Source organism: Vicugna pacos, chromosome 15 (assembly GCF_048564905.1).
Source record: "Vicugna pacos chromosome 15, VicPac4, whole genome shotgun sequence".
NCBI classification, from domain to species: Eukaryota; Metazoa; Chordata; class Mammalia; order Artiodactyla; family Camelidae; genus Vicugna; species Vicugna pacos.
The window spans coordinates 22,677,054-22,703,885 of NC_133001.1; the positions used below are offsets into that span (position 1 = coordinate 22,677,054).

General features: G+C 38.4%; 1 long non-coding RNA gene across 7 annotated transcripts in view; it reads left to right on the plus strand.

Annotated features, from left to right (window-relative positions):
* The window catches only part of LOC116279403 (uncharacterized), a 92,872-nt gene that overhangs the window by 26,558 nt on the left and 39,482 nt on the right, over positions 1-26,832 (plus strand). For 2 of the 7 annotated variants that reach the window (XR_012059033.1, XR_012059037.1), the window contains exons 1-6: positions 121-185; positions 10,586-10,775; positions 13,381-13,640; positions 14,692-14,886; positions 15,047-15,161; positions 22,032-22,150. This is a non-coding gene — a long non-coding RNA (uncharacterized lncRNA). Of the gene's footprint in view, positions 1-120; positions 186-10,585; positions 10,776-13,380; positions 13,641-14,691; positions 14,887-15,046; positions 15,162-21,466; positions 21,603-22,031; positions 22,151-24,223; positions 24,774-26,832 lie in introns of those variants that run through there. The other 5 variants (XR_012059036.1, XR_012059038.1, XR_012059040.1 and 2 more) reach the window with 5 other exon arrangements.

Below are 26,832 nucleotides of genomic sequence, written 5' to 3' on the forward strand. Positions count from 1 at the left end.
TCTCAACTGGGGGAAATTTTGCCCCCAAAAGGCATTTGGCAATATCTCCAGACATTCTTAGATGTCATAATGGAGAAGGGGGTTGCTGTTGGCATGCAGAGGGTAGAGACCAGGGATGCTGCTAAATATCCTCCCAGGCATAGGGACCCCTCACATGAAAGGCTGCTTCTGGCAAAAGATGAGAGGTATTTCTGTTTATCAATCAGAGTGGTATTACACTGTGCAAGTCACTTGGCCCCAGCAGCTTTGAAATATATGATTCTTTACGTATTTAAAAATGGGAATTTTCATTATTTCAATTATTTGCATAAATTGAGATTTTACTACTAGTTTTATATCACATTTCAAATTTGGATAATTCAAAAGCATATAGAATGTACTGTTTGCCATTTCCAGTCTATCTCCTTTAGGGAAGAATGAACTAGCTTTCTCTCTCCACTGCTCCATCTGTTTTGGGGAGATCTCAGGATGTGCTGAGAATGGCTCTCCCTTTGTTAGCTGGCAAATCCTTGCAGTTCTGCATCTTCCTCTGAGGCCTGATGACCACTGTTTTTTGGGATTTTTTTACATTTTTAAAAATTATTATAGTCATTTTACAATGTTGTGTCAAATTCCAGTGTAGAACACAGTTTCTCAGCTATACATGAACATACATATATTCATTGTCACATTTTTTTTTGGCTGTGAGCTACCACAAGATCTTGTATATATTTCCCTGTGCTATACAGTATAATCTTGTTTATCTGTTCTACATTTTGAAATCCCAGTCTGTCCCTTCCTACCCCCTGTCCCCTTGGCAACCACAAGTTTGTATTCTTATGTCTATGAGTCTGTTCATGTTTTGTATTTATGTTCTTTTTTTTTTTTTTAAGATTCCACATATGAGCAATCTTACATGGTATTTTTCTTTCTCTTTCTGGCTTACTTCACTTAGAATGACATTCTCCAGGAGCATCCATGTTGCTGCAAATGTCGTTATGGTGTCACAAGACATGGAAACAGCCTAAATGTCCATCAATAGATGACTAGTTAAAGAAGATGTGGTATATTTATACAATGGAATACTATTCAGCCATAAAAATGACAACATAACGCCATTTGATGACCACTGTTGCTAAGGAATCTGATGTGACCTTAGGCTCTGAAGGTTGATGGTGCATTTATCCTTGGTGTTTAGCCTGCTGCTGAATTCCCTTCTCCCTTACACTCCTTTTAGTACTTGTTATCATGAACTTAGACTCCAGTATTGTCCTTGACCCTGAAGTGCATTTATCAGTAGACTCTGAGCAATATGGACACACACACTTCACACAATCTTAGATATGGATTAAGTTATTCCAGCAGAAAGATTTGTGAATGCATCTTTCCCTGTCCACCCCTGCCCCCACTACATGCCCAGAAGAGTCTCTCTGCAAGGGGAAGTGACTAGCCACCTCTAGATAACACTAGTCACACTAACATGATGCTTCTTCTGGCCCAGTTTGGAGAGGAAAACATGGGCACATACATGTGCATACCAACTGGCACCATGACTTTGAGTTTTTTGGGGAAAAAAGCACAGAACAGTGAGGGACATCTATTTAATCACTTGTCTATTCTGCCTTTGGACATAAAAAGTACTGTTTGCGGTCAGTTTTCCTGAGTCTGACTGAGGTATCACTCGCAACTATGAAATCTGAAAGTTCAAGTAGGGTAGCCATGCAAGGCAATAGCTGGTTCTTTTTGCTAAGCTTTCATTTCATTCTTAGTTAAGGAATATTTTCAGGGACTATAACCTTTACAAATCTATGGACACTTCAGGCTATACTCAAGATAGCTAAATGTAGAATAAAAATTTATTTTAAGCATCTGTGTAATACTTTGAAATACACACAGGATTTTTTCCTGCTTGGTTTGCTTAATATCTACACTAGGCAAGATCATCAAAGAAAAACTGAGCTCTTTTCTTTCAGCTGTTAGATGCCTGGTTTAAGTAAAATCAGTCAATCTCATGAAACCAAGGAAGAAGAGGACTATGACCTCTTGTGGAGGCTAGCTGAAGCATTTTACTGCAGTAAGGATCATATAGCCAAAAGTATACAGACATACACATAATTAGCTTCTGTGATTCGCTGATCATAGCACCTAGAATTGGTTTCCCCGTCGTTTGACCTCCAGTACCACGTATCTTCTCTGCTCGTAAGGCTTTTAAATACTGCCATGTGTTATGATTATTTATTCAGTGTATTTATTTAACATACTACATGACAGCCATTTGTTATGTGGCTAAGACTATGAATAAAACACACTTTCTTCCCTTAAGCAACTCATTGCCTACTAAGAAATTACATAAAAGTAAATATATAATTACAATGGACTGTGAAAAGAGTGTTAACAGATTTGTACATAGTACTTTGAAAGCTCAGATGTATTGGTAATATACTGTATGTTTCAAAGTAACTTGTAAAATTTTGAAATTTGGTCATTTAAAAAAATTTTCCCTTTTTCCATTCCCATAATAACTTGAATTTATTTGAAAGGTCTTCAGTGTTGGTTGATTTTATTTCACTTTTGGTTTTGGTTTTGAATACTTCCTCATTGGGAGAACACATCCTATTAAAGCACTATTTTTACTGAAGTATGAAATGTATACAGAAGGTGTTCCACATCCTAAGTTTATATTTCAGTGAAATATCCAAAGTAAACAAGGCCATGAAGCCACATCCCAGAATAGTGTGCTGGAGATGGCTTGTACCTGCTTGTGAGATCCACCTGTTAAATAATTCAGAATTTTGCTGCTAGTTGTTCAAATGTGGGTAACTTAAAATTGGGATGCACGAGAATATTTAAATATTAGGAACATTGTTCTAGAAAACAAGTGGCTAAACATTTCCCATCACAGATTAAGCACTGCAGATTAGTAAGTACAGCATTAACAGCATCCCTGAAGCCACTCGAGTGCCATGTCTACTTTCAATCATGAGCCATTTCATTTGAGGGGTAACCACCAACTTGACAGCTGGTACTATAAGGTTAAATTTACTATTTTAGAATTGGCTAGCATGAGGAGAGAATTGATTCACGGGGGTCTGAAGCTTAAATGATTTGGGGACCCCCTTTAAATAAATACATAATTATAAATACAATACTAGCTTCAGGGCCTTAGATGCAATCTGAACAAGTTAAAGGAGCTCTAGATTTTCTTCGTAGTGAGTCTAATTCTGCTAGGGTGTGTATTTTCTTCTTTTTTGGTCTTGCTACTATCATTTACCACTGTGTTTGAGAGATTCATCTATGTTGTTGCGTGGAGCAGTCTGTACCATTCATTGTTTGAATTTACCACAATGTATTTATCCATTCTACTGTTGTTTCTAATTTGAGGCTTCTAAAAATATTCCTGCTACAGACACATGTACATGCCTTTTGGTGCAGAAGTGCTGTGCTGTGTCGGGCGTATGCCTGTGAGCGGCATTCTGGCATTATATGTTCAGCTTCAGCAGATCACGCCTAACAGTTTTTCCGAGTGGTGGTAAAAGTGTACGATCCCAACAGCAGCGTGTGGGAGCTCCAGTTCCACATTCCTGCCAAACCAGGGCAGTGTGAGACTTAAATATCATCGCCCTGGTGACCAGTTAGCTTTACCATACTTTCAAACAAATTTTGGCCTTTTGGATATTCTTTTGTGCAGTGTTTTGTGCATTTAAAAAATTGGGTTATATGTTTTTAATGACTTATAGGAGTTCTTTGTATATTATGGATATGAGATCTTTCAGGCATATATGCAACGCAAATATTTTCTCTCCCCCTGTAGTTTGGGTGTAATTCTTTTAAAGTTATCTTTAAATTTCCACAAAATCACAAACTTAGCTCCATTAAATCATTTTTAATAGCTAGTCCATTACACCTTCAGTTTATGATATCTTTGCCTCCCTCAAAATACTGAAGATATTCTGTTATTTTCTAAAAGCTTAATTGTTTTACCTTTTATTTACTGAAAAATATCTATCACTATGATGGAGGATTTTTTTTTTTGTATCTCTTTTAGTTCTGTCAAGTTTTACTTTATATAATCTGAATCCTTATTCACTGTAAAGAAATTTAGAATTATATTACATCCCTGGTGGATTGATACTCCATCAGTGCCTCTTGCCTCAGAGTCTACCTTTTTTCATAAATGCTTACAGTAGTTTTATTTTATTTAATATTTACATTATAAATTTTCCTTCCTTTATTTTCAATCTATTTGCATCCTTATTTTTAAAGGATGTATATTACATCTAGTGTTGTTTTTATCTGATCTGAGAGACTGTCATTCAATAGGAGTTACATTTAATAAAGCTACTGACATATTTGGTTTTAAATCTACTATCTCATGATTTGATTTATATTTATCCAATATGTTCTGTGTTCCTTCTGCCTTAGTCATTTTCTTATAGGTTATTGTAAACATTTTACATTTTTACCTATTGGCTTGTTAGTTATACATTGTTTACTACTTGTATTGGTTGCCTTAACTTTTACAGCATGCATTTCTGACTTATTCTGAAGCGTTAGTACTTTCAGCACTTTCCCTTCTACTCATTAGACTTTTTGCTATTTTTTGTCATACATTTTATTATGCATATGTCTAAATATCACATTCTTAATGGCCATTTAAATTTAGTCACATATTTATCCTTTCCATAATTCTTATTTCTTCCTGATCCTCCAAGATTCTACTAGGTTCATTATTCCAATGTTGAATGTATTTTAACATTTATTTTAGTACCTATCTTTTGTCTTAATTACTGTAGCTTTAGAGTGACTCTTGAAATCAGCTTGTTTATGTCCTCCAGTATTGTTTTCTTCTTCAAACTTGTTTTGGCTCTTCTACATCTTTTGTATTTTTATGTAAATTTAAGGTTACCTTGTCAATTCCTAGAAGCATGTTATACTCCATTTTATTCTTTGATTTTGCTATTAGTTCTAGTATCTTTTTTGAAGATTTCTTATTCACATATATGATTATGTTGTCTGTGAACAAAAGTAGCGCATTAATTTCTAATCTGATTCCTTTTCTTTTCTTCAGTTGCACTGGCTAGGACCTCTAAAACTTAGTTGAATGGAAGAACTGAGAGTGGACGAAATAGTCTTCTATTTCTATTTTCTCAGACTCAGGGAGAAAGCGTTCAATCGTTTCCCTTTAAAAACTGACGTTAGCGGTTGGTATTTTACAAATGCCTTTTATTGAGTTGAGGGAGTTATTTTCTATTCCCAGTCTCAAGAGAGTTTTTATAAATAGGTGTTGAATTTTTGAAGCGTTTTTTATTTCTATGAGAAAAGGAATAGTTAGGATGGAGAAGTGGCATGCCAAATTATCAGTGAATAAATACGTCCCATACTACCACTATTTCAATTATAAAATTCCTAAGACCCTTACAGTTTTTACCAGCAGAATCTTTTTTGACATATAAACTGTCCATTTTCTAGAGTGTCTAAAGAATGGAAAGAGATCCACAGAGAACGCAAATATCAGAGAAGTCATGTGTTAGTATAAGGCTTTTTGTATCATAAATAAGACTGGAACGCGGTCGCCCACAGTTCTAGCCTACTGCTGGCCCTAAGAAAGTACACTGGCTCAGCAGTTGGAAAGCTTGGAGTTGCTATTTTTGTGCAAAGATTTCAGACCCATGGTGGGAGACTGAGACATCAACTGAGTTTGCCTCTTTGGATGGTAAATGACTTGCTACTTTGCAGTGTGTTTAGTGTGCGAACCCTGTGAGGACATGCAGTCGCAATTACCAGTTACGGCATGGAGGCTTTGAGCTATCCTGAATGCGGGTTCCCGCTGCTTCCACGGCTTTCTTTCACACTGTTTAACCTTACTTTCCCCCTTTAACTCCCTTTTCTAACCTTTACTGAATCCTCTTTTTCTTCTGACTCCTTTAATATCTGTGGGCCTCATATTTCTGTCTTAGCCCTCGTTTCTTTCTCTGCATAATCTTTCTGGTCGTTCTTTCTGGAGTTCAGTATTAGATTTATTAGATACATTTGATACTACCTTCTTACATCTGTGTCTCAGAATCAAACTTTTCTACTGAGATCCAGGATTGTATCTTTGTTTCCCTCACATCTCAAATGTGTCCACATTGGTACCTCGAATGCACAACTCATGGTGCCATCATTTACTTTTCTTCTGCTGCCTTTATCTCTTTAGTCTTGAAGTCCTATCAGTCACATTTCTTGCACTTGTCCCCTCCTCTCCATCTGGACTGGTTCTTGTCACTTCTCACACAGACCGTTACTATAACACTTCAAAAAGTCTCCCTGGCTCTAGCCTTCTCCTTCTCCAATTTATCCACAAATCAGATCCTATTACTCCACTTCTTAAACCTTCCAATGTTTCTCCGTTGCCTAGTCCATAGCATTCATATTAGTGTGCTCACAAGCCCCCTTTTGACCTGGCATCTTGTCTACTTCTCCAGCGGAGTTTCCACTCATTTCACCTGGTGCCCCTAGAAGTGAGCTCATTGTGTTTCTTCACACCCCTTGGCTGTGCACATGCCTCTCACTCTGAAACAGTCCTCTACTTCCTGTCTGCTGGTCAAACCCCTACTCTCCATTCAAGAATCAGTCTAAACACTTCCTGTGCAAAACCCTGGGTAGAAAGTTTATGTATGTCAGGCTATCACTGTCTTCCTTCTCAAAGCCTCATCTTAGCATTTAAAAAGAGTTCTTTTCCTAAAGGAACACGCAGCCTATATTTAAATACCCATGACTCAGCTCAGTACCTGGCACTCAGGAAGTAATCAATAAAGAGTGTTAAATAAATACATAGACACATATATTTTTGGCTTTAAAATAATTAAGTATATTCCCTCTTCCTGCTATAGTAGGAACGGTAGTTTACAAATATCTGTCACTTATTAATTTTATTTGCTCATGAGATTAACAGCGTTATGGCACTGGAAGCTGGTGGGGCAGCTACAGTACTGGGGGAGGGCTGCGGGATAATAATGTTGGATTTCTTGTGCTTATTGGTATTTTTAAGAATAATTAAAAATTATTTTTCTCTTTGGTTAGTGTCTTGCATGCCCAGATTGATGTTGAGAAGTCTTTCTTTTCTTTGGTTAGATTATAAAAGAATCTTTAAATCGTCTGGGAAAAATATTTAGTTGTCTTTTTTTTTTTCGAATATAAATAAGAGCAAAAGTCTGTATTTTTTCAGTAATCTGTACAAAATTTGTACTTTTAATACTGTAACCTATATCCAGGTTGGCCTGAAAATTATTGCTGATTTTTAAACAGTGTAGACACTGCAGGTCATACAATGAAGTATTTTCTTAGTTTCTGTTCTGGGATCTGGCACTATAACAAACTCAGGGAGGTGAAGCGGGGGAGGGGCAGCTTGTTTTATTTAATAAAAGAATCGTGTTATACAAAGAACAAAACAATTGCTTCAGACAAGGCATGTAAGAATTTGGTTAGATCTGACTCAAATGGAAATGAAATAAGCTAATTTTGATTCCAAAGCCGCAGACTTTGCCTCGTTGTGAAATGAAGGGGTCGCGAGGTTGTCGTCATGGCAACCAGCACTGAGAAAGCTAAGCTTTGAGTGTCCTTGTCCTCCATCATTGTCAGGTTAGAGATCCCCTAACTGGAGGAATGGTGTTGGCCAGTTGGTATTAAGAAGTCACCAACTGGACCATTTCCCACTGTTACATTTGTGTTTTGTGTAATTAACTCATGGTTGTTTCTTAGGTTACCTCTTACCAGGTTACAAATAGGAACTGCTTCCAATATCAAACAGAAAGCTTTTTTTTTCTGCCTTAAAAAAATACTTTTTTTGCTAAGGATTATTTCCGCATGGGCCTCTGTTTGCTTCGGGGAGCAGTTAGTTCTGGTCTTACCATAAAAGATGCCGGTCCTTTACCTCTCTCTGTCCCTGCCTTGGTTACTCCCTTAAGAGTCCCATATAGTAAGCTGTCAACGTGGTGAGAGAGAAGTAATGGCATAATGACTTTCTTAAAGTAGGGAAGAGACTGAGGGGACACACATTCTCTTTCAGGAGGTTTGCCAGAAGCTCCGTTCAGTAAAGATTAGATCTACCGCTCTTAAAAAGGCTCTTTTAAGGAGTTGGCAGGGATTTCTGAAACAGAATTTTTGTTCCTGTTCTAAATCCTTCCTCTTACTTGTCTACTATGCACCCCCTTTCCACCATCCTCCCCACAATAAGTATACAGTGAACTATGGATTGCTTGTTAACATTGCTTAACGACAGTTACGTTAGGAAAGAATGTTGGAAACATTTAAAAAGTGGAATGATAATATAATTTTCAAGCCCTTAATGTGAGACTTTTGCTAAACACTTTATATACTACTAGTTCTTTTAATTCTCAGCAATCCAATGAAATGATATTATCATCATCTTCATGGGAAAAATGAGGAAACTGAGTCTTGGGAAGGTAGAACAGCTTGTTACAAGGTCAACAAGTAGCATATGAGGGAACTAGAACTCGAACACAGACTCTCTGGCTCCGAAGTCTGGGGTTCTTAACCGCTCCACTGCCTCTCAACATCAGGGCTTTGGAGAGTTAAGCTCTTAGGTTGATGTTAATATGTTACTTTTCTTCTGAATAATTCCTTTTGGCTTTCTATTTCTTATCAGGCTGAATTCATATTTAATGCCTACTATGTGTTGACCAGAAATAGTCTTTAGATATTTTTCAGACATTTCTCCAGCAAAGATGGAATTCTCTGCTGATCTTGAATAAACCCCAGTCAGGGCCGGCAACAATGTCAAACTGTGGAAGTCCCCACCTGGCAAGGGAAGGAGGATGCTTTGATGGAGGGGAAGGGACGCTGGGAGGGCTCTACTGAACCAAGAGTCCACGGCTTCCCCTTGGCTGAGTCCTTGTCAAAGAAGAAAGTCTCCACTTCTTTCCTATGTTGGGCTCTGCTGTTGTCATAGTGTGAGAGTTCCCCCTTCTTGTCTCCTAACTCTATTTAACTGAAGTTTCTATTTTATTAATTTTTAACATTTCCTCCTCTTGATCAGGATCTTTCTCTGAAAGCATCACTGATCGAGAGTCAGGCTTTCTGACCCTCAGTGTCAGGAAGGACTTTTCCTGGGTGTAATGTTTCACGCTGGAGGGAGAGTGTACACATAAGAAACCTATTAAGGTCACATTTGAGTAACAAGCAGAGGTAGGAAGGACAACTCTCATTTTTTTTTAAGTCTCTGTGTTATCAAGATCATAAATACTGGAGATTATCTGAAGCATTATATTATCATAAACGGTTTGACAGCAAAATTCCAGCAGGCCTGGTCTGGATATCTTGTGAAAACTGTCTCACCAGATGTGTGCTTTCAGGTCACCAGGTGATGTGTGGTGGTCTCAGTCAGATTTTGAGTTTGGTGGTACCAGGGTCAGTTAGCAATAATTAAAGAGCATTTTTCTAGAGACGTCTTTTCTAATAGGTGAAATTTCCAAGTTGCGAAGGTGATGCCTAAGGTCTTCATCTCCGATGGGTACACTGTGAAAAGATTGCTTCAACAGAATATGGTCTTTTTAATAGAAGCAATTAGGCTTTTTGCAGTGTTGAAGTATCTCTTCTTTTATCAGTTGTGGGTCAAAAGAAGCAGGAGCCAGCGCATTGGGAATCTTGTGACTACCTCAAAGGGCAAGAGTTTAAGAGTTCCAGAACAGGTGGATCTGAGATTTAGAAGGACCAGTGGCACTGCTTTTGGCCAAGGCATTTGGAGGGCCTCCACAAATTTTGCCAATTGAGTCTTAGTAATATTGTTAGTGTGTTCAGCTAGCACAGTGAAAGTTTAGTAAAACCAGCCAAACAGCACAGATTTGTTGAAGCATCTGGCCAACAAATGGGTTCCTCTATCACTAGGAAGCTCATGAGGAGTTCTCTAGGTAAAGACAATCTTTTCCAAAAGGACTTTAGCTACAAAACAGGCAGTACCCTGACCACACGGGAAGGCTTTAGTCTACTGTGAAAAGATACAGATCATGACTAAAACATAGGAAGTTGTATAAAATCCCTTTCCCAGACTTTGAATGGTCCATTAGGAAGCTGATAATGTTTGGGAGTAGTATGAACACTTCCCTGGGTTATACTTTGGAGAAGTGGGACAAGTGAGGAAGGCACCATCTGTGGCCTTGTTAAAAACATTTCCCATCAATACTGATTTGTGAATGCTATCATTTTGCCAGTAGACCAGTGGTTTAATGCATGGACAGCGTATCTCTGATCAGTATAAATGTTGGCAGTTTTGTCCTTGGCTAAAGCACAAGCCGCCCACAAGAGCATATAACTCAGCCTCTTGGCTGAGGTAGCCATAGGGAAAGAAGCTGCCCAGCAACATCAAAAGGATTCAAAGGATTCCTAACAGCATCATATCCAGCACAGTGTTGGTCACTATCACCTTGTCATCAACCAACAGCGAGCTGTGAGAAGTCAGCATCACCTAGTGGAATTTCCGGGTGGTGGGCTGTCAGTGTGAACCAGTCCTGACATACTGTGTTAGCAATGGAGGGGAGAAGAGTAGCAGAGTTAGGGTGATTAACATGTGGACAAGTCAGAGTGTTCACCTAGCTTCTCTCAAACTCAGGTGCAGTCATCCATGGAGAAAGCGTTCTCAGTCTAGACTCTAATTGTCCAGTTTTTGGAAAAGATCAATTCTGCCTCATTAATCACTAAACGGGCATAGTCTCTCCTATTCTTCAAAATTGCCTCCCTGAAGTTCACCAGACTTCTGCAAAACCACTATTACCCATGACAAGAAACACTCAACTTCCTAAGTGAGTACCATGTTTGCGTATCAGCCAAAGCTAGAGAGCCCCGTTGTCACTATGAAAATTAGCTTCCTTTTCCCTTGAGGTAAATTGCAGAATCTTGCAAATAATATAAAATGTGACCTATGCTCCATATGATAAGGGAAATATCTCCAGTCATCCTGATTGCTCAACAAGACAGGCTGACTTTTTCACTCATATTTTAATTGCTGTAGTGTCAGCCTCAAAGCTCATTAAGTTTTTTTAAGGCACCGCATCTTGGGTGTAAAATATTTTTACTGAGAAAATGAATTTTTTCCTGCCTTGAGAATAGCTCCCTAATTAGAAGCACATAATGCAAGTATATCACATTAAACATACCCTCTGATGAATTGATAATTCATCTCAATCTCAAATTATAATCACTTTATTACCTTTCTGCAAGGAAGAAAGCTCCAGTGAAAGGAGAAAAGCACCAAGATAGTTTGAAAAATTGGACTGTTCTTGGCTCACTTAGGTTTCCTTGACAGTCATGGTAGCCTACATGGTTTATAATTTATTTTTTCTCTTATTCCTTCAGCAGCCAGTAGGCATTTGAACCTACTGTCTCTAATCTGCCACCCTACTGAGACTTTTACATAACTATTAAATACTTTTGAGATTATTGCAAAATAATATTTAATGTTTGAAGGAGCTGTAAGAAAAGTTACACCTGTCATCATTAAAATGCCCTCCATTTATACTTCTCACTATGGTGTTCATATGAAGAGCATGGTCTGTATCTTCCTGCAAACACTAAACAGTGGCAGCAGAGAATGATCGTCTGCTATTGTCACAGAATCAGCAGTTTTAGGAAGCATATAATACATAGCTTTCAAATTCTCTTCATTAGAAACTCTCCAAGTTTAATTTATTCAACTGTACAGAGGTTAAAGATCTGCTGGTAAAGCACTCATCATTAACAGTGATTATTCATCGTCACGTTTGAGTAGGAAAATTCCATTTCTGGAGATTTTCTTGCTGAGGAGAATTAACAGGAGCTGAGAAGTCACAGTGGAAGCTCTAGGCCACAACTCTAAAGCTTGAGATTTTAAAATGGAGAGGAATCTAAGAGTCCTTGCCAGCTGGGCAGAGTCGGTCTTTGTCAGCGTAGAGAGGCAGAGGGAAGGGCAAGAAGGGAGACAGGAGTGACCAAGGGCAGGGTGGCCCCAGCTTGACTAGAGGCCGCTGACTTCCCTTTTCTTAGAGAAACTTGCAACTGTAAATTCCTTCTCTGTCCCTCTGAGATGTAAATCATCTACAAACCAGGAAAGTCTTTCTCAAGGACCTGAGAGGCTTCCCTTTGAACTATGACCCTCAAGAAAGATGTTCTAAGCACTTGAGAAGAATCAGTAAGGCTGGGATCTGTCTCTCAAAGTGGATTCTGTTGACCACTTACATAAGAATTACTTGGATAATTAATGAAGTGCAGATTTCTGGATCATTCCAGAAAGTCTTAAACTATCTAGGCATGAGCCTCAGAATCTCTTGTAAGTCCCTCAGTCTGTCTTCTACACACTAAAGTATGAGTATAATTGCTGTATGGCAAGGAACTACAGTAAGCTTCATAATAAAAAAGTAGAATATGATGCAAGTGATGAAACAGGATTGGAAACAACAGGAAGTGGAATTTTAATTCTTTTTTTATAATGATAAAAGCAGACAAGTGGAGGTTTTTCAAGCAATACTGTCCTGAGAGAGAAAAGAAGTCTTAAGTCACTTGATTTTTCTCCCTATGTGTGGTTTTTCCCATAAAAGACCTCATCAACTGAGACGGTATTGTCCTCATAACGTTTTCTATTGAAGGAAATTCCAGAATTTTTTTCACTTGTTCATCAGAATATACATGATTATGTTTGGCAGTGCTCCTTTGTAACTCATTCTGAATTTCTTACTGCAGTTGAAATTTATTTCTTCTTGTTCAAGCCATTAGGATTGTGGGAAACTAGTGATAGTTACAGGAGAAAAAGAAAAACTTCTTCCTTTTATACTCACTGTTCTAAGTGAAAAATTACATTTTTAAAAAATATTCTTTGATTTGTACAGTAAGAAAAAAGGTGTCCTAAACCAGGTCACAGAGAAGTGTCACTGGTCGACTGATTTTCAGCACAGTGATTTAGTTAAGTTTTGGAGGCCCATTTTTGGGAAAATGTGTCCTTTCCTTGAATCCTCTCATCGCTGTAATTAATAACTCCCATCTCTTTAAAAAATCTATTCCGAAGGCAGGCTCTGCCAGTATTTACATGAGCGAGTATGAATTTATTATATCCCTGTGTCTCTTTCCAATAGTTTCACTTTAGGAAATTTTCCACTGTGGAGTCAAACCTTTTCCACCATTAGTGAGGGGAGAGTCATTCTAGAAGCCGGAAGGCCTTTTTAGTGCCTCTAAACTTTACCCGTTTCCTCCGTCTCTAAACATTTCCCTGAGGAAACAAACAAACTGTATATCCCAGGCCCTTCTCCTTGCTAGAAACAAAGTAGCTCCTCCTTAGTAATCAGTATGGGAAACGGTGAAGGAAAAGAGGCAGAAAACCAAGTAAGAGGAATGTAAATAAATAGTCTTCCAGCTTCGGACATTTTTTTATCCCCCCAGTTTCTCTCTGCTATCAGAAGATGAAGCATTTGAATGTGGATTTTCCCTGCCACAGCTTCCTACCTGTGTGGGCAAGAGATCCCTGGCCCGGAACGTGGGACCCTTGGATCCTCTCTGACCTGAACGAGCACTACAAGTGAGATGCCACACTCTGCCCTGACTTCGATGGAGAACCAGCAGAAAGCAAGACCGCCAGTCAGCTCCGCCACTCACACAAATCTTCTAATAATTAGCAATCACTGGGGGAAATACAGGAAATCGTAAGTAGGTTAAATTGCTTTTTTGTTTTAATGCTCTTTGTTTGCCCTTGTTCTGGTTTGGAAAGCCCCCCCCCCACCCCGTGCCGTGAGGCTGCACTGCAGCCTTCGGTACAATTAAAGGCTCGGGAAGAGACTAAGGCTGAAAGAGCTCTCTCAGACAGAGCCTTTTAATTTTAGGGGTGGGTGAGCTGGGGCTCTGTAACACACTGAGATGGGGAGAAACACTGTGCCTCAGACAATAAGGTAGCATGTGGGGTTTTCCAGCCGCCCAGAAGATGATCTTGTGCATGTTCAGAGAAATGAACTTTGGAGGTTTTCTCTGCTCTGCTTCCAAATTGCCTAGGTAACTTGTTTTTTTCTAATAAAGCCAAAGATAATGAAGTTTTGCTGCTCAGTATCATAAAATGCCTGGCAGCATGATGAAACTCTAAGTGGCTATAAATAGAGAGATGGGGTGAAGGCCAAGTACTGATGGAGTGCAGACCAGAGGTTTGGGCAGGTGATCAGATCCAAAGAGGAGCCAAAGAGGAATAAGGAAAGGAGTAAGAATTTTGCATCTGGGCAGAACCTGAGAAGTATGGATGCAAAGGTTGACTGTAGCCTTCACGCCTGGCAGAGTCATCCATTTGTTTTCTTCAACATTTATTGAATAAGTACTATGTGCCAAGTGTTGTACTACATCCAGGGGCTACTTAGGAGAATAACATGTGGTTATTATCTACAAGAATATGGATACAGAAATGTAGGAACTGATCATTATATCCAAATAGGATCCAAATCAATTAAAAATATAGAATACAAGTAAAAACTGGCACTTGCCATCTGTCTCTACAAGGATTAAGTCACAAGTGACGGCAGCTGCTGACCTTCAACACACCCTGAAAGGAGTTCAGGCTGGAGATTAGGAATGAGGCAGGCACTCTGTGCTCTGAGTAAAACTGGCAGAACAGATATTTTCAGGAGAGGACTTTATGGGCCCAGATTCTTGCATCGTCTCACGTTTAGAAGAGTAGTAAAATCATTAACAGAGACATCTGCTCCTCATGACTAGTGACAACGTCCTCACGCCTAGCAGCAAGCCTCTGCCGAGATGCGTGCCTGACTGCACGCGCCCTCCGTGTACTGCTGACCCTCCCCCTTACCTGCCTGAGATGCTGTCTCCCGGGCCTACAGTCCTCATTTCGCCCGATGGAAAACTTAACTCTCACGTGTGCATTTTCTTCAGCCAACACTGCCAACCTTGAAGGTATGGTGACGTTTTCATAACTTGTACATGGGAGAGAAGTGTTTGAAAAATATTAAGGGCTAAAAACGAAGCACTAAAGTTGTATGCCCTGTGTTTTAGTCTAACAGACACAAGCATAAATACTGACTCCTACTTTCTCTCTCTCTCTACACATCTCCAGAATTCCAGTTGAAAGATTTTAAGGAAATAAGTGAGATGAGAAGAGTAGACCGATCTACTGGAATATCCATCTGCAGCACAGCCCTGAAAAGTGATCTCCTGAGGAATATTTTCAGGTAAATTGGAACCATGAGAAATGATGATGATTCTAAGTAGAGAGGTTGTCAGTATGCTGCTTGAGCTTTTGTTATTTAAAATTAACAATTTCATTGTGTATTACATTCTAAAGTAGCTCTAATGTAAAATGCAACTATATTAGCTATCAGAGAGTTCGACGGTCTCCTAGTTACTACTTTCTATATAGAATACCAGCTAACTCCTTGAAGGGATTTGAAACAGCTGCACCAATGACCTCATCAATATCAAATAATAATCTGCTGAAACCTCCAAAATAAGCAGATAGGTAATATGATAAACTGCAAAAATGGACACAGTCTTTCTTCCCTCCATTTGCACTATAACTATGATGCTCTTCTCAGTGAGAGGGGGGAGTCCACTTTCTACCCCTTGACTCTGGTTGGATGCTGGGATCTGCTTTGGCTGTAAGAATGTGGTAGAATGAAGATGTGCCAGTTGAGTCTAGGACTCTACAAACTTTGCGTGCATGGCTCCCCCAGCCCCACCTGGCTGCCACAGGCATGTGGACAATCTCTAACTGGCTGCTGGAGGTTAAGAGACCACATGGAACTAAGACCAATATGGTTTACCCATTCCTTACCCCAATTAGCTGCGAATTACTGATATTTCAGTGAACCTAGCTGAGAACAACAGAAATCCATAGCTGAATCCAGCCCGAATTGCCAACCTACAAAATTGTTTATTATGTAAATAGTTGTTTTAAGCCGCTAGATTTTAGAATAGTTTGTTACACAGTAATAGCTAACTGCTACAGGAAATGAACAGATGAACCACAGAATAGATTTCTCTAGATAAAGTAGCTTTACCTGCCAAATCTATAAAATCAGTAGCAAATAGAACAACATTGTAAAAATACCCATGAAATCTTACTAAAACCAAGAGAACTAGAGCAATTTTGGTAAGTAACCTCACAGTTATATGCACTGAAATTATATTTTTCTGATTATTTACATAGTAAAATTTCCAGTAAAAATATTTTTCATTGCTTACGAACAATCATTATTGTTCCTAATCAAGTAACCCAGAAATAATGTAATAAATTACATAAAAATGTATGTCCAGTTTTTAAATTTAAATGTTCAATTTTCTTTATAGCAAATGAGAAAAATCCTTTCTTCAGTGTAGATAACTCTTCCTAAGCAAATAGCAGATCAGTGTACAGACGTTGTAGTAAAAGAGCAAGTTCTAATCCTAGTCCTAACAAACTATGAACTATTAGTCAATCCATTTTTACCTCTGTTGTCTCACCCATGAATGAAAGTGAATAAAGCCTGTCCACCAGCCTTAGATAGTGGCTATTAAGATGAAATGAGATGGTTCATCTTACAATACTTCATAAAACATAGAGCACTGTGTAAGGTGATATCACTCCATTACATCAGGGGAATAGCCTTTCTTCTGGGCTGAATAAACACAGAGAGAAAGGAGAAAGAACTAGTCCCTATTAAAAATTAATCACTTTATTTGTTGAGATACAGAAAGCACTCCCTGGCCCTCCCCTGAGAAGTTGAGGGGAGACCGTCTGGTGGCCCCTCCAAGCATTTCACAATCAATCTCACGTTTCATTAATCAGCCGTGGGCATTTGAAAAGGCCACCTGTCCTCTTCTAGTTGTTTCTTAAAATGAAAAATGCTGCCCTGGGTGACTCTTTGATGATTAATTTGAATATTTATTACACTATTTCTCATATTGTCATCAATCCCACCAATATATAAAGTCAAAGGAGGCTTATAAAAATGTTATGTTCAGTAAAGACAACAAGGGGGAAGGAAGGGAGGAGAGCTGGGGGGAGAGAGAGAGAGAGGGGAGAGAGGGCAAGTGTTTTTGGAGCAATAAACTTTTCAAATGCATTTCTCCTGGTAAATCATGGTTTTTAATTTTTAGGAGAACCAGTTGTTAACTATGGATTTCATACTTGCTTTGTTTTTTAACTGTTAGTTTATCTGTTTACCTCTGAATGACGTCCTGATCAAATTGCAGTTTTGGTTTCTATGTCCACAGGGACCATTTTCCATTGCCCTATAGCAGGGTTGTATGCTGAGCCCCTACTCCCAACCAGCTGTGATAAGAGTATGTGAGCCCAGGGTTTTGTGTTCTCATATTCTCCCTTCTCACTGTCTCCCTCCCTCCCAAGTTCCAGATTCCTTGATTTCTTTAACTGTTCCAAAAGATTTGCCTAAAGATTAGTAAAAATAATACTCCAAATTAACGTCCCTGGGAAAGTTCACAAAGATTCATTGTAACAATCGCTCAAGTGACCACTGATAAATCCTCTCTGAAGGTAGCATATCATAGACTGGAGGCATTTACGAAATTTAGATTACCCTAATGGAAAATTGAGAGAAGGACAATGACAGTGAGAGTGGTTTTGGTTCTAAAGATGGACTTAATAGATATCACAGTTGGGGCAAGGGATGACCCCAGATAGGAGGTAATATGGATGGATCAAATTAAAACAATTTCCAATACAGGAACAACAGCTCAAAGAGGATGCTCATAATTGTGAATCATCCAAGCCATTTTGGTTGACACCACAACGTAGAGCTTAGCAGCTTCTGGAATCCACTTTACAGCCCAGTCATTACCTGGCACGGACCCAGGTCTCAAGCTTCATCTCCAGTGGATTAGAAGTCTGCCTTCAGTTACATCTTGAGTACTTTCACTTTATTTTATGGGGGAAGGAGAGCTAGGGAAAAGTCAAATCACATATTGGTCCAAAAGGTTAAATCTCCAGCAGAGATTTAAAGGCAATGGGAGAGAAGGGTCCTCTGAGGGTATTTTGTGTGAGATGACCTGGAACAGATCCTCTGACTCACAATAACCAATTACTCCCTACACCTTGCTCTTTTTGAGCAGAGAGTATCAACAATTGCAGTTCCTGCAGGATTCAGTCATTTTAGCAGACACCCAGATGTGAAATGGGTGCTGATTACGCTTGGCACGTGAATAAGATATTCTTCTTACATATGATGGAAGAACAATTCCAAATTCAAGGTACGGAGGCTCAAGGAAATAAATCAAAACCAAACAAAGCTCCCATGTTTGTTAAAATTTTGGTAACTGAATCACATCTAGCCCTTCTTTCGGCTGCTCTAATAGCTGCCAATTAGAAGGAAACTCTAGCCTCTCTCTTGTATCTGAGCAGTAATCTATAGGGTAATTACATGAGCCCTGTGGTGAAAGTTTAGCTAACAAGCTTTTTTCTGCAGGGTGAAAAATTTATTATTTTGCTTGTGGCAAGGTCTCACTATGATATCAAAAAATGAATCCCCTGTATTCTGTGGTTGAATTAATACATCCATTTGAAACTATTATTCTGCCTGTGAAAGAAATAGGCCCTCTTCATTCATATCTTGTGATTTTTGCCAATTTGTTTTTCAACTTCTCGCTACAACTTTATGTAAACCAGAGGCTTTAGAGTAATAAACAGACTGCCACTGCACTCCAAAAGGGAATGATTAAAATAGGCCCCCCAAAATTAATTATCACCGCCTATAATAAAACTGTACACACAATATTTGGTGTATACTGACAGATTTTGAACTATATCAGAAAGTTGACTTGACAGAAAATAATATTTCTTAGTAAATCACTTTTTAAAAAAAGATTTTGGGGATGAAAACGTGTTCACTTTACCTTCAGTCACTTTGGTTTCATTATCTATTCTTCCTTATAATTCACAACGAAAAATTGACTTGCCTTAAAATATGGTCCCATTTGATAGATGGATAACTTCATTATCTAAAACATACTTTGGCCCAATTGAAAAGGTATGAAGCTAGAAGTTAAACTTACGTTCTCAAATTGGATGGTGTCAAAACAAAACCATAGAATGTCCTTGAGTCTCAAATGCATTATTTGAATAATGAGAAAAATACCAACATTGTTGTAGGAAGTAAATGGTATAAACTTCAAAATATATTTTACAATTACAAGTGCAATGTAAGTATTGGTTAACATAGTACTGTAATAATCACAATAAACACAGTATCCTTTTAATGGAAAAAAGGGACAAATGAGCAATCTTATTCCCCATTTTATAGCTGGAACATACCCCATTTCACTAGATGACTATAATCATAATGAAAAATATGCAGCCTTTGTGTTTGTATTTTACAAGAAAGGATTCTTTGATTAACTTCCATGCCACAACTACCTACTGAACCCAAACTACCCTACCATTCAATTCATAATCAATTAGAAAAAGAAGGGACATCATTAAGTTGCCAAAGGCACGTGAAATGACTTGACACTGGAAATCTCCCCAGCTGAAATTTCTCTATATTAGATAGATACTAACAGATCCATCAATCCAATCTTGTAAAGAGTTTGAAATGAGTCATAGAGAATGGGTCACAGAGTAATGACATAGGAGCTGAGGGACCTGTTAAGTGGTGTCCATAAACAGAGATCTTAGGCAGTAGAAGGCATGAGGCCGTAAGAAAATTGAAGCCATGGGTAACCAAGGACAGAGGCTAAGAAAGGAGCGGAGAATTCAGTAGTTGAGAGTGTAAACCATGAGGTAGGTAGGTATAACTGGCAGTAGGAAAAAAAAAAAAAACAAGCAGTGGAAGCAGAGCTAGAAAGTTCTTACCACTATGTAACAGAATAAGAAGTTACAAATTCTTGGTGCTGAAGGGACAGCAAGATAAGTTAATTTAAAAAACCTGCAGCATATAATAAACCATGGCTGATTAAATTTGACTAGATGACTTTTGAACCAACTCCTTGCTCTTCGTTGATGGGGATTAGCCAATAACTGCCATAAATTAAGTCAGTATCTCCAGTCTTTGCAACCTAAGAAGGCTTACCTTGGCACAATAGGACTTTGGCAGTGAGATCCATATTCTTTACCTCTAAAGTTAGACAATATGTTCATAAGATACCTAGGGACCAGTTTGTGGTTTTTCCAAGACTCTTACTCCCTTTTTGTTCAGCTAAATTTAAAAACAAAATAAATGAAACCTCCAAATATCTAATAAGAGCTAACCTCAAATTATCTAACCTAAAAATTATGAGTTGATCCTTCAGATTAGAGAGAAATGAAGACAAAAGGCCAAGGTTATAACCTGAAGTCAGACAAGTACACTTTAGAGACTGGCAGAAACATATCAAAAGAACTAAGATTTAAACCCAGTTCCCTGCACCATCAAACTGACAGCTGTTGAGAAGTACTCTTTTCAGCGGGTTAAAGTGTGAACAAATATGTCTTATGCTTACAGCCCATTACATTATTTAATCACCCATATTCACAGTCATACTACACACACACACACACTTCTTCTTACCTCATTTGCTGCTCACAACCATATAAAGAGCCAAACTGAACTCTCTTTATTATCTGTTTGTCCAGGGAAGCAGCATGGGATGGTTAGATGCTTTGCCCAACGTCCTAGAACAACCCAGGAGACGTGGAACTCCCAGTCAGGAGCCTGGGTTCACAGTCCCTTCACCTTTCTGTGGTGCCACACTCACCAGTCATGCCTGTCACAGACGTGTGACCTTAGGAAAGATTTCAAAGATTATTGGTAGAAGTATATTTGAAGATGCCTGGATTTTTGGAAGAAAAGTGCAACATGTGGGAGGTGTTGAAAAGAAAGGGCTCTGTGGGGAGGGAGAGAAAAGGCTATGCTCTCAAATTCCATCGCTCTGTTCCCTGTGGAGCAGGCAGGGTGCCGTGGGCTGCACTTTCTTGAACGCATTAACCGTCTAAGTCTCATGGGTGGTGGCCTTAAGCCCAAGGCAGTTCACTTTAGGGTTGGGAACATTTCCCCAACTTTCAACCAATGCTTGTTTCCCAAAGGCAGGGGGAGAATGGGATTTATTACTGAAGAGAGAATAAAGTTTTCTCTTCACAGAGATGTGACTGCATAGATACAGAACACTGCCCAGGAATCACAAATAACTACTGTGAACTGATGATGAGAAACCTTAGGAATCAAAAGAAAACACTAAGCTACAATTCTAGGGGAAAAAAATAACAGCATAGTTTTTAAAAGACACCAAGCATGAATTTTTCATTACTTTTGAGAGCAGCAGTATAGATTTTTGGCAGATGAATTATTTTGTGGTAATTTCAGTGTCTTTCAAATACATGAATGGATAAAAAAGTTAATTTAGTTTGGGGACAAGAGTGATCAAGTTATGTGAGATTGTTCTATGAATATTTGAATTCTAAAGATACCACTCTGAAACATTCCGCCAGATCAGTCTGTGGTGTGAGGACCCTTCCTTGATCCAGACTATCAAGCACTCTGTCCGATACAGGTTCCTTTTTCTCTAGATCTTCTGTAAAACTGCTAACTTAGACCTTCCTTTATCACCAACTTGAAGACTGCCTTCACCTCTCTGGATATTGGGTCTTCTTTTTTGGTTACTCTCGTGAGCCCAGTAGCTCCCTCAGAAAAGATTCACAGAAGGTAATTGTTTTAGATCTTTCACATTAACAATACCTTCACTCTACACTACACTAATGACTGGTATTAGTTATGATAGGCTAGGTATGTTACAGTGCTACATGACACGAAAATCTCCTTTAGACATGAGTCTCTATAACTTGACTCTCTAATTTTTTTCTTCCATCTCTTCTGTCTTTAACCAGTATTTTCGGGGATACCTCAAATTTATTTTTCACACTTTGTTGAATTTTTTACATCTGTCATATTTTTATTCCCTATAGCTCTTGTTTATTCTCTTATTAATGTTCCTTAATAGGACATGGCTATATGGATGTATTTTCTTATCTGAGTATATTAATAATTTCTAAGTTTCTTATAAATTAATTTATAATTTGCATTTCCTTTAAATTATATATTTTTCTGTCTGTCTGCTTTGGTGTCTGACTTCAGTGCTGGAGATTTCCCTCAATGGTCCTTGGCTGACTCTAATATTAAACAATGAGAATTGAAAAGTTGACTGGAAACCAGAAGTGCCCCATGAAGTTTGTCAACCCTGGGTCGTCTTAGAGGTGAGTGAAATTCCATGATGGAAAAATATCACTGTACATATCTTTAGGTCTTTTTTTCTTGAGCTTTTCTGGTTTCCCAAGGCATAGTAATAAACACTTAACCAGTGCTTATTATATGTCAGAGTTCTAAGTACTTGTAAAATTCTAGTGTACTTAATCCCTATAACTCTTTAAGAAAGGTACTATTTTTATTCCAGTGTTGTAGATGAGGACACTGAGATAAAAATAAGTCACTTGTCAAAGGTCACACAGCTAACGAGTGGTACACAAACAGGCAGCCTGGCTCTGGTGTCCTCTACATCATATTGCCTGTCACATTCCCACTGGGAAGGTATAAGCTCAGAGTTCCCTGGGTGAAAAGGGCTGGGGTATCAACATTCTGTGTGTAGACAGGTATTCAATTAACCTGTGTTTTCTATAATGTATCCTTCCCTTTGGCACTGCCCGATGCCTCCTCTCATACTCACCTGGTTCAGAGACTACATGTTTTACCTTTTCTAGACAATAAACCTTCAGGCTTATGCAGGGTCATAGAAAGAAAGTTGTGTTACTTTTTGGCAAGGAGGGAAGATCTGATGTTTAAAGGCTTTTTAGGCAGACTTTTGACCAATTCTTTTTTTATTACACGTATGTTATTCTCACTTCCAGTGGAACCTGAATTTAGGAGCTTTGGGGTGTGTTTGTGTGTGTAAACCATGGTGTTTCACAGATTTCATCATTGCCAAGTTAGAATTATTTTGATGGGCTAAAATACTTACCAGATTTTTTTTGGCTTTCATTTCCCCAGATTTTATTATCATCCCATTTTGGATAATTTATGCTTTTAAAAAAACCCATTTACTATTTCAATGGGGTATTAGTAGAGAGCAGAGACAACTTTATTTTTAATAGTCTATGTCAACTGGAAATTTGTTACGTATTTTTCATTCACAAACATCTATTTTAGATGAACTACCCTTCCAAGGCAAGAATTGGAACTAATCTTGGCAAATTTAGTTACAAGATATCACACCTGGGATTTGGGAGGGAGAATTACTATTTGCTAAGCATTTGGCTATATAGCAGGCAATGAGATAAGCAATTTAATCACCTTCACTTGATAATTTACTTATTCAATAAATGTTTATGTGCTGGATTTTATGCATAGATTCCAATAAGCAGTAGTTTCAACCAGGGCAGATGTTACCCCTAGGAGGCATTTGGCAACGTCTAGAGACACTTTAGTTGTCACAGCTGCTGGAGGTGGGGGCTTGCTCTGGGCATCCATCCAGTGGGCATAGCTAAAAATGCTGCTAAACATTATACAATGCATAGAACAGTTCCCACAACAAAAACTGCCTAGGCCAAATGTCAGTAATATCAAGCCTGAGATACTCTGAAATAAAGTCTTGTGAAAGTAGTAACTGATTGAAATAAAAATGATGTGGTTTCTTGTACTAGTGCTGAATTAGCTACTCTTATTCTTGTACCCCTTGATTCTCTGATTTTATCAGAATAGGGGCTTCCATGTGGTGTGTGTATATGTATATGTATACACACATACACACACACAATGGAATACTACTCAGCCATAAAAAAGAATGAAATAATGCCATTTGTAGCAAATAATAGCATTTGTAAGACCTAAAGACTATCATACTAAGTAAGTCAGACTGAGAAAGACAAATACCATATGATATCACTTATATGTGGAATCTAAAAGATGATAGAAATGAACTTATTTAGATAAGAAATCGATGCACAGACATAGAAAACAAATTATGATTACCAAAGGGGAAAGTGGAGAGAGGGATAAATTGGGAGTCTTGGATTAGCAGACACAAACTACTATATATATAAAGCAGATAAACAACAATGTCATGCTGTATGGCACAAGAAACTATAGTCAATATCTTGTAATAAATGATAATGGAAAAGAATATGAAAAAGTATATATATATATATATAAATGAATCACTGTGCTATACACAAGAACATAACACAACATTGTAAGTCAACTGTACTTCAATTAAAAAAAAAAAAAGATGGGGGGGCTTCAACCACATTGCTCCTAGCCTGCTACTTTCTTTACAGCGTATTTTGGCTTAAAGAGAGGAATGTTTTCCTGTTTACCTTTCACTGTCCACTTTTGTCAAAATGGAGTAGAAGACTACTCTCCTGTAACTAAAGGTCAGCTACTACAGTAGGAATACAGATCCACAAGAACAACCCAAGATCCTCTGCCCCAGCCTTGAGAGCACGGGGCAGAAGATGTGGCGGAGGAAGTGGTCACTTTTCTGCTCTCACGGACATGGGAGGAAACAACCTTTTCCCGCAAAGAAAGCAAGCTCTTCGTGGGAATGTGGACACCAAGCTACCTCTGTGAATTAAAGAATTGACTTCATTGTGTCAAAAATGTAATATAGATCCCACAACTGAAGGTTTCTAAAGTTGTTAGACTTTTTGACAAACATCTCATAGGAAAAAGTGTATTTAGGGGAAAACGTAGCAGTTTTCTGGAGTCATAAATGATTTATTGTGGAAGGGATTTGTTGTACCAGAGACCAAAAGATACCATAACAGAATTCATCTGCCATAAAATTGTACAACTACTTTCAAATATAATGAAAAGTTCATAGCTCAATTTTTTCAACAGAGTTGGTATCATTTTCAAGTAGAGTGAAAGTCCTATGTCATTACCTTCAGTTTTAATGTGGAGAAAGAGAAGTTTTTTTATTTTTCTGTGAAATCTGATGTTAGTTTCATTTCTACTTGAGTGTCTCTTCACTGTTCCATCCTGACCAACCTTCCCCTCATTTCACCTGCATCCTTAAGGACATCTAGGTCTTTCCTGTTATGACCTTTGGGCAGTGGGTCTTCATCACAGTGTGTGTGTGTGTGTGTGTTTCAAAATACAGGCTCATTATATTGACCAATTTGTATAATGCTACCAACAATTTTAAAAATAGGTTTTTTGTGTGTGTCGAGACCTCAATTAAGGCAAATACTTCTGTAATTATGTTATTCACATTTTGGCCCATTTCCTTACATAGCTATAAAAAAGAACATGAAATTACCTTCTACAATTTTGTCTAAGTCTTTATCTTTTCCTCCTGAATACACTAATATCGTGAGTGCCTTTTCCAAGTAGAATATGATAAGAGGTAGTCAGTTTTCTCCCCAAAGAATAGATACTTGAAATAACACAATGGATAGTTAGGCAAAGCCTATTATGTTCTCCAAGTTAAACAGGAGGGTTGCCAGACCCAGCAGGAAACAAGAAGGCAAATTGGTGAGCATTTGTGTTTCAGTTCAAAAATTCTTAAATACTTAATCACATCAAAATGTTAGCCTATTCTTTGAAAAGGAAATGAATTTCCTGGGACCTTTTATAACTCATATAATATAGCCTTTCTTAAGACTTTTTGGTACTTAAGTGATCATGAACATTTTCCTCAAATATTTTATATATTTCAATAATGTTCAGATAAACCTTTCCATAAAATTAATGAAAACATGATTCCAGGGATTCGTTCTGTGTATCTAGAACAGTTTGGAGTCATCCTTGAATGGCAAGATATCTTGTTTTACCATGTATGTTTTACATAGCCTGGAAAATCTTTTATTTCCCATCCCCATTGAGGTGATGGGCATGTCAATGACCTTAAAACTTTGTGGGGCCTGCAAGTTGACAACAGAATCAATGACACTGCATTTGGCTTGATTAATCTTCTACTCATGTCTGTTTCTTCTCCAAGGTATATAATGTTAAATAAATCAGTCACGAAGGCTGAGCTTAAGAGGGATACTGGAATAACTGCTTTGTAAACTCTTAAATCAAGCAATCCAAAAACCAAGGAAAAATTCTGAAAGTGACACATAAGTTCTTGAACTGAATTTCATCTTTCTGTGGTAAAAATTGTTGACTTAAAGTCAAAAATGTTTCTGGGGGTGGGACAGGGAGATAAGCCAGCAACACAAGCTCTTGAGATCCTGCCTAGCACCTCTTAAGAGAGAACATAAAAGAAACACTGAAACTGCTTCCTTGAGACCAGTAATATAATGCTTAGGAGCACAGACTATGAACCAGACTGCCCAGGTTTAATTCCTATCCGTACCACTGAACTAATTATGCGACCTCAGGAAAGTTACTTAACCTCTCCTAGCTCAGTTTCCTCATCTGAAACATGAGGATAATAATAGTACCTATTTTGGAAGTTCTTGTATTACATGAGGTAAAGATACATAGACTGCATAGAACCACGCCTGGCGCACAGCACAACTCCTGTGAGTGTTTGCTCTTATTGTTCTATCAGCTCAAGGGGGCCCAATCTAGGGTAAAACATGGAATGATCAAGGGTCTGGCTGATGCAGTGTGCACTGGATAGGCCTGCAAGTTTCCTCTTCTTGAGGGCTTTCTGTCTACCCATGAGGGGCCAAAGAACAAAACAAGAGGACAAGACCAGGGATGGAGAGATGCAGCTGAAGCCACCTGCTGTATCTCAGCACTGAGCCTGCTTCCCCCGAGGACAGCAACGACCTTCGGTAAGCTGACCCTCCATCTTCCTTTACCTCAGAGCTACATAAATCCAAAATGCCTTACCAACTTTCTTTAAACAAGTGAGGCCACCATAATTTTTTAATTGGTGGGCTTCGTGGAGGTTTCTTTGTTACTTTTTTTCCGTATATAGCAAGACAGAGTT